This window comes from Suncus etruscus, chromosome 10 (genome assembly GCF_024139225.1).
Source record: "Suncus etruscus isolate mSunEtr1 chromosome 10, mSunEtr1.pri.cur, whole genome shotgun sequence".
Lineage (NCBI taxonomy): Eukaryota > Metazoa > Chordata > Mammalia > Eulipotyphla > Soricidae > Suncus > Suncus etruscus.
The window spans coordinates 58,320,376-58,331,818 of NC_064857.1; the positions used below are offsets into that span (position 1 = coordinate 58,320,376).

The following is an 11,443-nucleotide window of genomic DNA, read 5'->3' on the forward strand; positions in this document are numbered from 1 at the left end:
TTTTTACCAAGCCCTTGCCTGTGATGTAAAGCACACTCCCTCCTAATATGTTCTATTATTTAGTAACAGGGCATTAGTGGCCTGAGTAAGGATATTTGCTGGGCATTAGCCAAGATTAACACATGCCACAAAATTACTGTCACTCTTGACCTCACCCTGGAAGGCTTCCTGGACAGCAGAGTGAGAGCAACCACGTCCACTACAGACATTGAATGACAGTCTCAGAGCTGCCTCTGTCCTTGTCACAGGAAAAATCAAACATCCATCTTTCTGTCTAGGACAAATTTTGTATTCTGATAATTCAGGCTATTACATCTAAAATGCCCTGAGGCTCAAAATTATACTTGTCATATCTGTATACTCTTGCAGATTTAACACATTATCATCAGTGGCTTAAAAAATAAATAAAAAAGGAGGTGGAAGCAAAGAAAAGAGTGAATCTTTGAAGTAATTTAAGTTTACCCAGCTACCAAAGTAGTATGATAAAAGTGTCTCCATATTAACCCATCTAATAGCCTTTAAATGTCTATTTTATTTGAACAACTTGCTTACTTTAAGCTCAGATATTTAATTTGTTGAGTTCCTGCCCTAGGAATTATATGATTCATCTCTGTTTGACTTTGGGAAAATTTTTTGTATTAATGTTAAATTTTTTACATTTTAACATCCTCATGTTTTATAAGAGCTTTAGATATATTTTTAATTCTTAAAAAAAAACTGATACCTTGGCCCTTGTTTGTAAATTTAAAGAAAGGATGCTCTGACACTTGAGATGATGTGTGTAAATTCCCGCAAGTGAATTTGGGTTCTGGAAAACTTGACTGTGGAATCTCAATTTGGTATGAGCCCCTCCAAAAATATCCATCCCCGAGGGACGGAGAGATAGCATGGAGGTAGGGAGTTTGCCTTGCATGCAGAAGGATGGTGGTTAGAATCCCGGCATCCTATATGTTCCTCTGAGCCTGCCAGGAGCGATTTCTGAACATAGAGACAGGAGTAACACCTGAACGCAGCCGGGTGTGACCCAAAAAACAACAACAACAAAAAAAAAAAAAAACAAAAAAAAAGAATACCCATTCCCACAAGTTTTGGTGTGAGCACTCTCGTCTACACATTGCAGGCATTCTCAATGGTCTGAGTTCATAATCCATCACACTGGTGTATCCAGCTACCCTGGGTTGTATGTGGCCTTGCTGAAAGTGCCCCTGTGGGTTAGGAGAGTTGCCCATGAGAAAGATCATGAAGCATTAGAGCAATTGCACTCCTGGCCTTAAGGCAGCACAAAGAGTCTCTATTTAAAGAGATGAGTGAGTGAATGAAGACACTCAAGATCCAAGGCATGGCAACTGATGTGCTAGGCTGATCAGGCTGATGCCCACCTTGGTATAGACCTTCTAGCTGGTCTCACCTTCCTTCCTGTAGCTGCCTTCTAGGAAGGTAGGCTTGCCCCATCTTCTAGACATGGATTCTAAGGACTGATGTGGTGACTGTCTCCTTTATAAATCTCGTGAGGGAGCAGAGTTTTATCTTCAGCTTTTGTCTTTATAGGAAGAAGTCAGCCTGAGTAGCGTAGAAAGAGCAAAGACTAGACAGAAAAAAGTGAAGAAAAAAATATCTTCCAAGATGATATTTGAGTCACTAGAGAGGTGAGGGTCACTCTTTGTTTTCTGAGAAAAGAAGAGGAGATTTTCCTGAAAGTGACCCATCAATAGCTTTTCAGTCAAAATCAAAACAAAAATCATCACAAAAAGCTGTGACTGGCTTTGTTTTCCCTAGGAAAGTCTCCTGAATACAATTCTCTGACCAATTTTCTTTCAACTCTGCTCCTTAGCATCGCCTTGTCAGATTGAGTTATGTTTTCAATAAAATCACTAAAGCATTAACATTCTAAAGTCATCTGTCACTACCCTGACTTACTTTTTCTTAAACATCAAAGTTGTTGTTGAACATGATCAAGAATCTTCTCAGGAGCTGAAGAAATGTGAGGTTGGGAATCATGGTTAAGCTTGTGTATGGCCTTGGACTGGTCACCTAACATTTTCCTGCCTCTGACCTTCCATATATCAGGCCAGGATAATACTGACCACATTATTTTGGTGTGAGGCATCAAAGATTATAATGATTATAGATCAGTCCCAACAGGTTCAACCTAACAGCAGTGCAACAGCCATGTTTCTGGTCATGGTTCTAGAAGGTAGTCTGCAGGGACCAGAGTTCTTGTTTCACTAGAGCTCCTTAGAATACAGAGATTTGGTAATAATGCAGCTGTCAAAAATTCAAGCACATTGAGACAAAAGGTATCTTTAAAGAGAAAACCATACTCTCCAAACAAGTGAAAGCAGAATAAATAAATGGGACTACTATATTAAGCTGAGAAGCTTCTGCACCTCAAAGGAAATAGTGCCCAAAACACAAGAGCCACCCACTGAGTGGGAGAAACTATTCACTCAATACCCATCAGATAAGGGGTTAATATCCAAAATATACAAGGCACTGACAGAATTTTACAAGAAAAAACATCTAACCCCATCAAAATATGGGGAGAAGAAATGAACAGACACTTTGACAAAAAAGAAATACAAATGGCTAAAAGGCACATGAAAAATTACTCCACATCACTAATCATCAGGGAGATGCAAATCAAAACAACTCTGAGGTACCATCTCACGCCACAGAGATTGGCACACATTAGAAAGAATGAGAACAAGCAGTGCTGGCGGGGATGTGGAGAGAAAAGTACTCTTATTCACTGCTGGTGGGAATGCCGTCTGGTCCAACCTTTGTGGAAAGCAATATGGAGATGTCTCCAAAAGCTGGAAGTTGAGCTCTCATATGATCCAGCTATACCACTCCTAGGGATATAGCCGAGGAACACAAAAATACAATGCAAAAATCCCTTTCTCACACCTATATTCATTGCAGCATTGTTTACAATAGCCAGACTCTGGAAACAGCCTAGATGCCCCTCAATGGATGAATGGTTAAAGAAACTATGGTACATATACACAATGGAATATTATGCAGCCATCAGAAGAGATGAAGTCATAAAATTTTCCTATACATGGAATCTATTATGCTCAGTGAAATAAGTCAGAGGGAGATAGATAAACACAGAATGGTCTCCCTCATCTATGGGTTTTGAGAAAAATGAAAAACATTTGTGTAATGATTCTCAGAGACAAAATAGAGGAGGACTGGAGGGTCCAGCTTCTGACATGAAGCTCACCACAGGGATCATTTAGTGCAGTCACAGAAATAATTACACTGAGAACTACCATAACAAAATGTGACTGAAGAGGAAAGTTGAAAGCCTGTCTAGAGTACAGGCCAGTGTGGGGTGGGTAGGAAGGACACTTGGGATATTGGTCATGGGAATGTTGCACTGATGAAGGATTTTATATATATAATATATATTTTGATATTTTAATTTTAATATATATGTTAAAAATAAAAAGATAAGGCCTCCCAATTCTTACTATAGGCTGTGTTCTTTACACTGACTGTATAGAAAGAGGAGGTACAGTAAATGCACCCCAAATACACCTCAACCCAGGCCCTTTGCCTTGTCTGTATTGTGAATTGGGGACAAAAAAAAATTCAAGCACTTGATGTTTTACTAAACTGTGGAGTGATCTAGGCATAATACAGAGCACCTCTTTGTCATTTACCAGCCACTTTGTTGTCTCAAAAACATTAAACAATGTGAACTACTTGAGAACCAACATATCGATTTAATTTGGAAGTGTAAGTGAAGAGTCTTAAAAAATATTTATTATGGAGCCGGAGAGATAGCATGGAGGTAAGGCTTTGCCTCGCATGCAGAAGGTTGGTGGTTCAAATCCCAGAATCCCATATGGTCCCCTGTGCCTGCCAGGAGTGATTTCTGAACATAGAGCCAGGAGTAACCCCTGAGCGCTGTCAGGTGTGTCACAAAAACCAAATATATATATATATATATATATATATATATATATATATATATATATATATATATATATATATTCTATGTTGTTTTCTCATATGAACATATGCCTCTAGCTTAGTGAGCATGATGCCATCTTAAATTTTGTCTTCTTTAGGAATCATAAGAAAAGTATATTCTTATTAGTACAGAGGAAGAAAAGAATCACATATGTAGAATTATAGGCTGATTCCCTAAAATAGGATCTCTCTAGGGAGTGATCAAATATCATTGAGTTAAATCATTAAATTATTTTAATCCCATAAAAGTATGTGGGCATATAATTAACTGTGGTGTGAATCTAAGAAAATAAAGCACATCTAGTTTAATCTGGGTCTTACCTATCATTAAACCCCACAACTAAATTAGTTGACTTGCTCTACTTGCTTCAGGTTCAATGATGGTCTCTTTATTCTCTTGAAGCATTTAAATCTTCTTACTTTGCTGTATTCATACCTGCTTGCCTGTCTGGTAAATTTTCACCAAGTTTGCTTCTTTTTTAATTTCAGTCTTGTATTCATAGTGATCCAGGCTGAAGTAACTGGGCAATTTGGGGCAATCTTCCTGATGTGGGACTTCAAGTGGAACACATAATGCTGTAGGAAGCACCCAGACAAACTCATCCAGTGTCCTGTGATGCTAAGCTAGTAGGGTGATGCAGACATCCTTGTCATGCACAGTGATCCCTATCCTACATATGTGTCCATTTCAAAGTGATAATCCTTGCAGTGGTCATGATAAGAAAGTCTGAATATTCTACTATCACCTGATATCAGATGCTTTAATGTGGGGAGTGGTGTGTATAGGAGATTCTATATTTTTCCTGGTCGTAGAGGATAAACACTCAAGAACCAAGTCAGCATTAGGAGTAGGAATTTATTATTAGATGATCACTGAGTACAGGAGTGCTCCAAACATGCCATGTCATGGTCTCTTGTCCATAGGTTGCTCATGTATGTCATGGTCATACATTTTCTGAGTCTTCCCCTAAGATCACTCAGTGTGCATGAAACCTCCATTCACCCCACAGTCACAATGTTCCTGGACCCTCCACCCCTGAATGAACCCCCACCTTGTTTATGAACCCAAGTAGAAAGATTTGACAAGACAAAGATGCTGACTGTCATTCCTTAGGGTACATTTTTGTCCTCTAGACTTTTAAGTCTCTTATCAAGTAGAGAACACATTTATGATGATTCAAAGGTGACCACATATCTTCTACTTTGGTGATCTTCTAAAAGATCCATCCACACATTTCTTTTCCAAATTTTATTAGGACTAATATGCAATCTTATTTCTTTCAAGTCAAGGAATTTATTTACATATAAAAGTAATTGCAAGTTAACTACAGAACTTAAAAAAGAAAAAAGGAATGAGAAAAAGAGAGAGAGGTGTTTTCCATAGACATAGGCTGGGGGTGGTGCAGGACAGGAAGAAAACTGGGAAAATTGGTGGCAGATAAATGAGCACTGGGGATGGTGTCGAAACACTGGTTGAACCATCAACATTTTAATTCTAGATCTCATGACGATTCCATAAAAAATCTTTTAAAAACTTAAAAACCTTATTGATCAAGCCATCATTTAGAAAGAACTGATTCAAAGCATATATATGTAATCTTTCAAAATGACTATATGAAGTGTTCAAACTTTCACTGAAAGTTTACATTATATTCATCAAGATGATTGGACTAAAACCTAAGATGCAAATTTTATTGTATCGAAGCAGAATTCAGAACATTTTAAATGTATGAATTTGAGAATTTTCAGATTTATAGAACTTCTGTGAATAGACACCACACTATGTGAATAGTGCATTATATGCATAGTGAACATTAGGTGACTGGATGAATAGCAGAGCACGTGACCTATAACATGTTTCTTGTATTTCCTCTTTCCCTACACACCTTTCCCTTAAAGCTCTCTGCCATATCTCATTCCCCTGGAGGCAGGTCTTGTTCCTGGATAAATGCACACTTTAGCTCACCTTTTTACCTGCTCCACACATCTCTTTCCCTGCCACTCACAGGTCTCATTTTTATGCGGCTCAACTTTATCTTATCTCTCCAGTCATGCATAACCACTCCAGAAGCACTGTTAGCCAAATGCATAGTCAATGATACATAAATTGTTTTGGTTGTTTGATTGATGTTTACAGACACAGAAAGGTATTTGCTTTTCTCATGTTTGCCCTAGAAATGAGTGAGCATAAAGATTCAGACTTACAAGGCAGAATATGAATCACAGGCCAGGAGTAATTATGTTTTATTTTTAGAAAAAAAAAGTCATTGTAAAATTAAAAAAAAAACTTACTCAATGATCAGATAATTATTGAACTTTGTGAAAACCAAACTATTATAGGTTCTCCAGAGTTCTTTCACTGTATGAGGAACCAGATCATGAATATAGACAACAATAAGCAAAGAAATAACTTAAGACATTTTTGTCAGCTGTCACTTTGGGGCTCTTTTAACAGTCTTACAATTTCAATGTTTTAAAAATCCACTTAAAATTTTATGGAAATTGATAGAAAATATGTTACATATTGAAATATCTTAAATAAATAACAAAATTTCAAATTGGTTTTTGTGGAGGTATCTTGCAATTTGTGACAAGAGCCACAGGGTCCCCTTCTAGCCCCAGGACTAGTTGTACACACAGCTCTAATACTGCTACACAATGAAGTAAGGAAGTGGATGCTCCATCTCTTGGGGCTCTGTATGCTTCTGGTCATAGTATCTACACTATTATTTCTAGACCTAAAAGTTCAAGCAGGCCCTAACACAGTGTCAGCAGATACTTTTCTCTCAATCTCTTGCACAAAAAGCAAGTATCTCTTCACAAAATACTTTGACCTAGAAACCAAATGTACATTAACCTCTTTCCTTCCCAAATAAAACCTCCGAAGGGCCAGATGCCAACTATGACCTATAATCCTGTGGCCTCCTATGTAGTTGCTGGCTACTAGAACTTGCTCAAAAGCACTCTCAAGTAGAAAATGAAGAATAAAGTCACATCAGACTCTTTCCCCAGTTCCTACCACACCTAGTAGGACATTCTGAGTCTTAACTTTTATCTGTTACAAGTTTTTTTCCACTGGGAGCTAAGGGAGAACCTGAAAATCTAGGAGAATCTATGCTCAGAGAGCAGAAGGCTAGAGGGGCTCCCAGGGTACTGAAGACAGGAGAAGATCCCAGAAGATATCTCACTCTTAGGGAGACCAAACATTTCCCATGTAGACAGAGGCTGGTACAAAGAGACCCACAACCTGTACTTGATTGATTTCAAAAGAAATAGCATGTTCTGTAGGGACTAACTTCAGTTTTTGCTTCCCAAGGATCAGATTTAGCAATGGTAGAGATCAGCCTTCTTGATCAGTAGATGACAGTGGAACCAGTTCTTAGCTTGCAACCCTGCTCCCTGTCCGCTGCATGCATAGCAGCTAGTGGGTTATTTAGTGATGGGGAAGTTTAGAAATTGGCCACCTTCAACTCCCTCTTCTGGCCCCATATTTTCTCAGCCATGAATGGTGGGTATGATGTACCATTCTGTCTGCTTGCAGAATTCTTCACTTGCATCACTTAGATACTCCTATTGTCAGTCTAGTACTGTCTAGAATATTTTGCGGGGAGTCTGACATACTAGCATTGACTCATCCTTGAGCTTGAGTGAATATTTCTGTATATGGTTGAAGGCAACCTCACCTCCCATTAGGCAATAGATAATATAAGGCACCAAATGTCATATAAGAGTGTAGGGCTGGAGCGATGGTGCTAGAGGTAAGGTGTCTGCCTTGCCAGCGCTAGCCTAGAATGGACCGCAGTTCGATCCCCTGGCGGCCCATATGGTCCCCCAAGCTAGGAGCGACTTCTGAGCGCATAGCCAGGAGTAACCCCTGAGCCTCACTGGGTGTGGCCCAAAAACCAAAAATAAAAAATAAATAAGAGTGTAACATAAGCAGGTATCATGAAGCTTTGAGCTCTTGGACCTCTCTAGGGTTCAATATACTTCTCTAAGCTGCCATGGTGAGATTTCTGGGGGAAAAACCAAGATAGGTGATTCAGTCATTGGTTGACTACCAACATAATGAGAGGTCAATACTATAGAGCCCACAGTTTGGTCTTCTATCTGAATATCGTTGTCCATCATGACTTGATAAATGGGCTCAAGAGCAAATCAGAAGTTATGAGTGACTCAAGCTCAGATTTATTTCTGGGCCTGAAATGTGACATTCTCTCCTTCCCTTCACTGAGAATACAGACCTGAGACTGTTCCCAGGTCTTCTTGCATCTGAATCATGATTCTTCTCCAATAAATTCCACCTTGGTCTGCAGGATGGTTTGTTTGAGTAACCTCCTTATGCCCCTCATCTTGCTAACACCTGATTCCACATACCCTGAAATCCTGATAAATGGATTTCTAGCCAGCCTTGCTGGCATTGAGACATTGATGGTGATCTTCACAAGAGGGAATGGTTCTGGGTACATTGTTATTAAGATCTTGATGATAAGTTTGGTTTTTTATCAGGATCTTATAACTTCTAGAAGCTAGTTGTTTTTGTTTTTTGATTTTTTTTTCTCTCTAGAAGCTAGTTTGTTCTGATGACTCCTATGATTTCAAAGATGACATGATCTTTCTCAAACTTCCAGGACTTAAGCATCATGGCTTAGATTGTGGGCCTGGCCAGAGAGTTTAAAGGCTTTGTCTACAGGACACACCAGTTCCCACTTTTTTGTTGCCTACAAATTCCCAGATGGTAGATTCTTGGGGGTTTAATTGTGAACTTCTTGCACAGGCTTCTCTGTCTTGAGTTTCTCTCAATTGCAACCTTCCAAATTTTCCAAAATGTGAACAGAGAAGATGAGCTCTGTTACCAGATCCAAGGGTTCTGCCAAGTGATCTGCTGTATTAGTGGCAGGAGACACATGTGTGACAACTTGCCCTTTATCTGTGATATGCTCCAGGTCACTCCAAGTCTTCAGTAGTAGCAAAGGCAGACCCCAAATATTCAGGAAGGAACTTATTCACTGTTCCATCTGAATGTGGCTCAACAGGGCTTCCAAATAAATAATAAAGGCAGGAATTTTAGCTGTGACCAATTGAAAGACTGGCAGATTTCTTCTGCCAAAAGGAATTATAAAATTGGACAAAATTTATAGCAACAACTCAGTGTTCTGGAAATTGACTAAAGGCAAATAATAATCTGAGAATGTCTTATGCTTGAAAAGCTGCTGAACTTCAAGAAAGAGCTGAGTTGTGAGGGTTGGTGATTTTCTACTCTGAGGGTAGATCTACACACACTCAAATGATCATGTTTGGCCATGCACAATTTCTGCAGGGCTGAGAGTGGAAAATACTGACATGGGAGAAAGAAAAGCTATGCTTATCTGTCGGCAATAGGTGAGAACTATGACTGCAGGAATGGACAAGACAGTGACTTCTTGGGGGTCAAGAGAAGTAACAAAAAGTGTGGGTTCTCTCAGCTGGTTACTATTAGCTAAAGTTTGAGGAATTGGAGCTGAGGTCATAGCTGGAGCAAATATGATCCTAAAGATGTCTGGGCACATGCACTGGTGGAAACCAGAGAAGGGTAAAAGTTCTATATTAGGTACATAGAGACAGTAGAACATGTTAGCTGCTTGTCTCACAGCTTTAGACATAGATTTGATCTCCAACACCACATATGGTCCCTTTAGTTGCACTAGGAGTGAACTTTGTGAGCAGAGCTAGGACTAAACCCTGAACACTGCTGGGTTTGACAACCCCAAACAGATAAAAAATCTCAAAAGAGTCTTTTACTTCTCACCAACTATGAGGCATAGAGTTGAACAAAGGAGCTGAAAGGTTCCAGTGCAAAGTGAGGATGAGACTATGATGTCAAACCATCATGTCTAATACCATTTCACAAAGTGGAATATATATATATATATATATATATATATATATATATATATATATAATGTATAATATATTATTCACATATAACATATGACATATATGATATACTATACTGTTACTGAAAATGCAATATTTTACTCATAATCCTTAATATGCCTGAGTCATGTTTTCAAAGAAATATATAATGGAAAAGAGACAGGATCTCAACTATGCCCACAGACACTCTTATTTTCCTATTACTTTTTGTTAAGTGTTTGTTTTTCATTTAAAGTGTGGGATTTCCTTTCATTTGGATAGTTGTTAACTAGTGTGGTAGTACAATTGCCCAAATGATATGGAGTTAACCGTGTCAGACTATACTGTACCCAAGTACTTTACCCTGCAATCGAATTAAAAAAAAAGAACCGAACAGTCAACAGGGTTATAGGGATCATCTTAAAGATTATACAATACAGCAGAGAACATTCTTCAAATACATGCTTGGCTTTTACCTAAGCTGATAATAAATCTGTAACTTTGCTCAGCAGCATTGTCACATCTTGTAGAAATGACAAAGGATAACCCATGAGGATTTTAGGAACAATTATTACTTGTTGCAAGAGGCATGGTGGGACAACCTACTATTGGCCAAGCATTGTGCGTTCAAAGTTTACATGCACATCTGCTCCTTGTACTAATTCTGCCATCTGGTTATCATTAAACAGGTTTGTTATACATGAAGGGAAACAAAAATTCAAGAAATACAAGTCTCTTCTCATAGTCACTGAGCAGGAAGGAGATGATTCAAACCCATTTATGAACCATCCAATTGCTGAATTCTTTGTCAAACACCAATACTGTTTAAGAGAGCCCAAGTGCTTGATGGAGAACAGTAGACTATTATCTCCTACACAGTTAACTGTTGATACACATTGAATGCTTATATCAATGGGGTAACAAACAGAACACAAAAACTGTACCAGCTGTTTTAAAAGAATTTAGATTAATCTCTGACAGCATGTGACATCAGAGGAGACAAGAAAGACAATCCCGAGAAATCATGTATCAAAGCAAGAGCAGCTTCTTCTGAAGAAGCTGAAGTAACTACAGGTCAAGATAAAGTATTTGGAGGGGCCGGAGTGGTGGCACAAGTGGTAAGGCATCTGCCTTGCCCGCCTAGGACAGACTATGGTTCAATCCCCGGGTGTCCCATATGGACCCCCCAAGGCAGGAGCAATTTCTGAGAGCATGGCCAGGAGTAACCCCTGAGCGTCACAGGGTGTGGCCCCAAAACAAACAAACAAACAAACAAACAGGTAAAGTATTTGGAATTCATAGCAATAGTAGAGTGGAGAGGGTGCTACCATCCCATGTGGTTCCCCGAGCACTTCCAGTAGAAATTTCTGAGAAAAGAGTCCGCAATAATTTCTGAGCACCACCGAAACAAACAAAGATGAAGCATTCAAATTCTAGAAGTTAGGAAGATGAGCCTCTATGAAGGATTGCCACTGAGGCAAAACAGTTTCTGTCTTTTAGAATGAGGGGGCAATAAAAATGCACCCAGGAAAGAATAGAATAGATTATAGGAAGCAAAATTGAATCAAGA

General features: G+C 38.9%; 1 non-coding gene across 1 annotated transcript; it reads left to right on the forward strand.

The window, feature by feature from the left end:
- The first annotated feature begins 3,459 nt into the window (after window positions 1-3,459).
- Window positions 3,460-3,593, forward strand: LOC126021138 (small nucleolar RNA SNORA51). The gene has a single exon (XR_007499748.1). It is a non-coding gene; the product is annotated as a small nucleolar RNA SNORA51 (small nucleolar RNA).
- The last annotated feature ends 7,850 nt before the right edge of the window (window positions 3,594-11,443 follow it).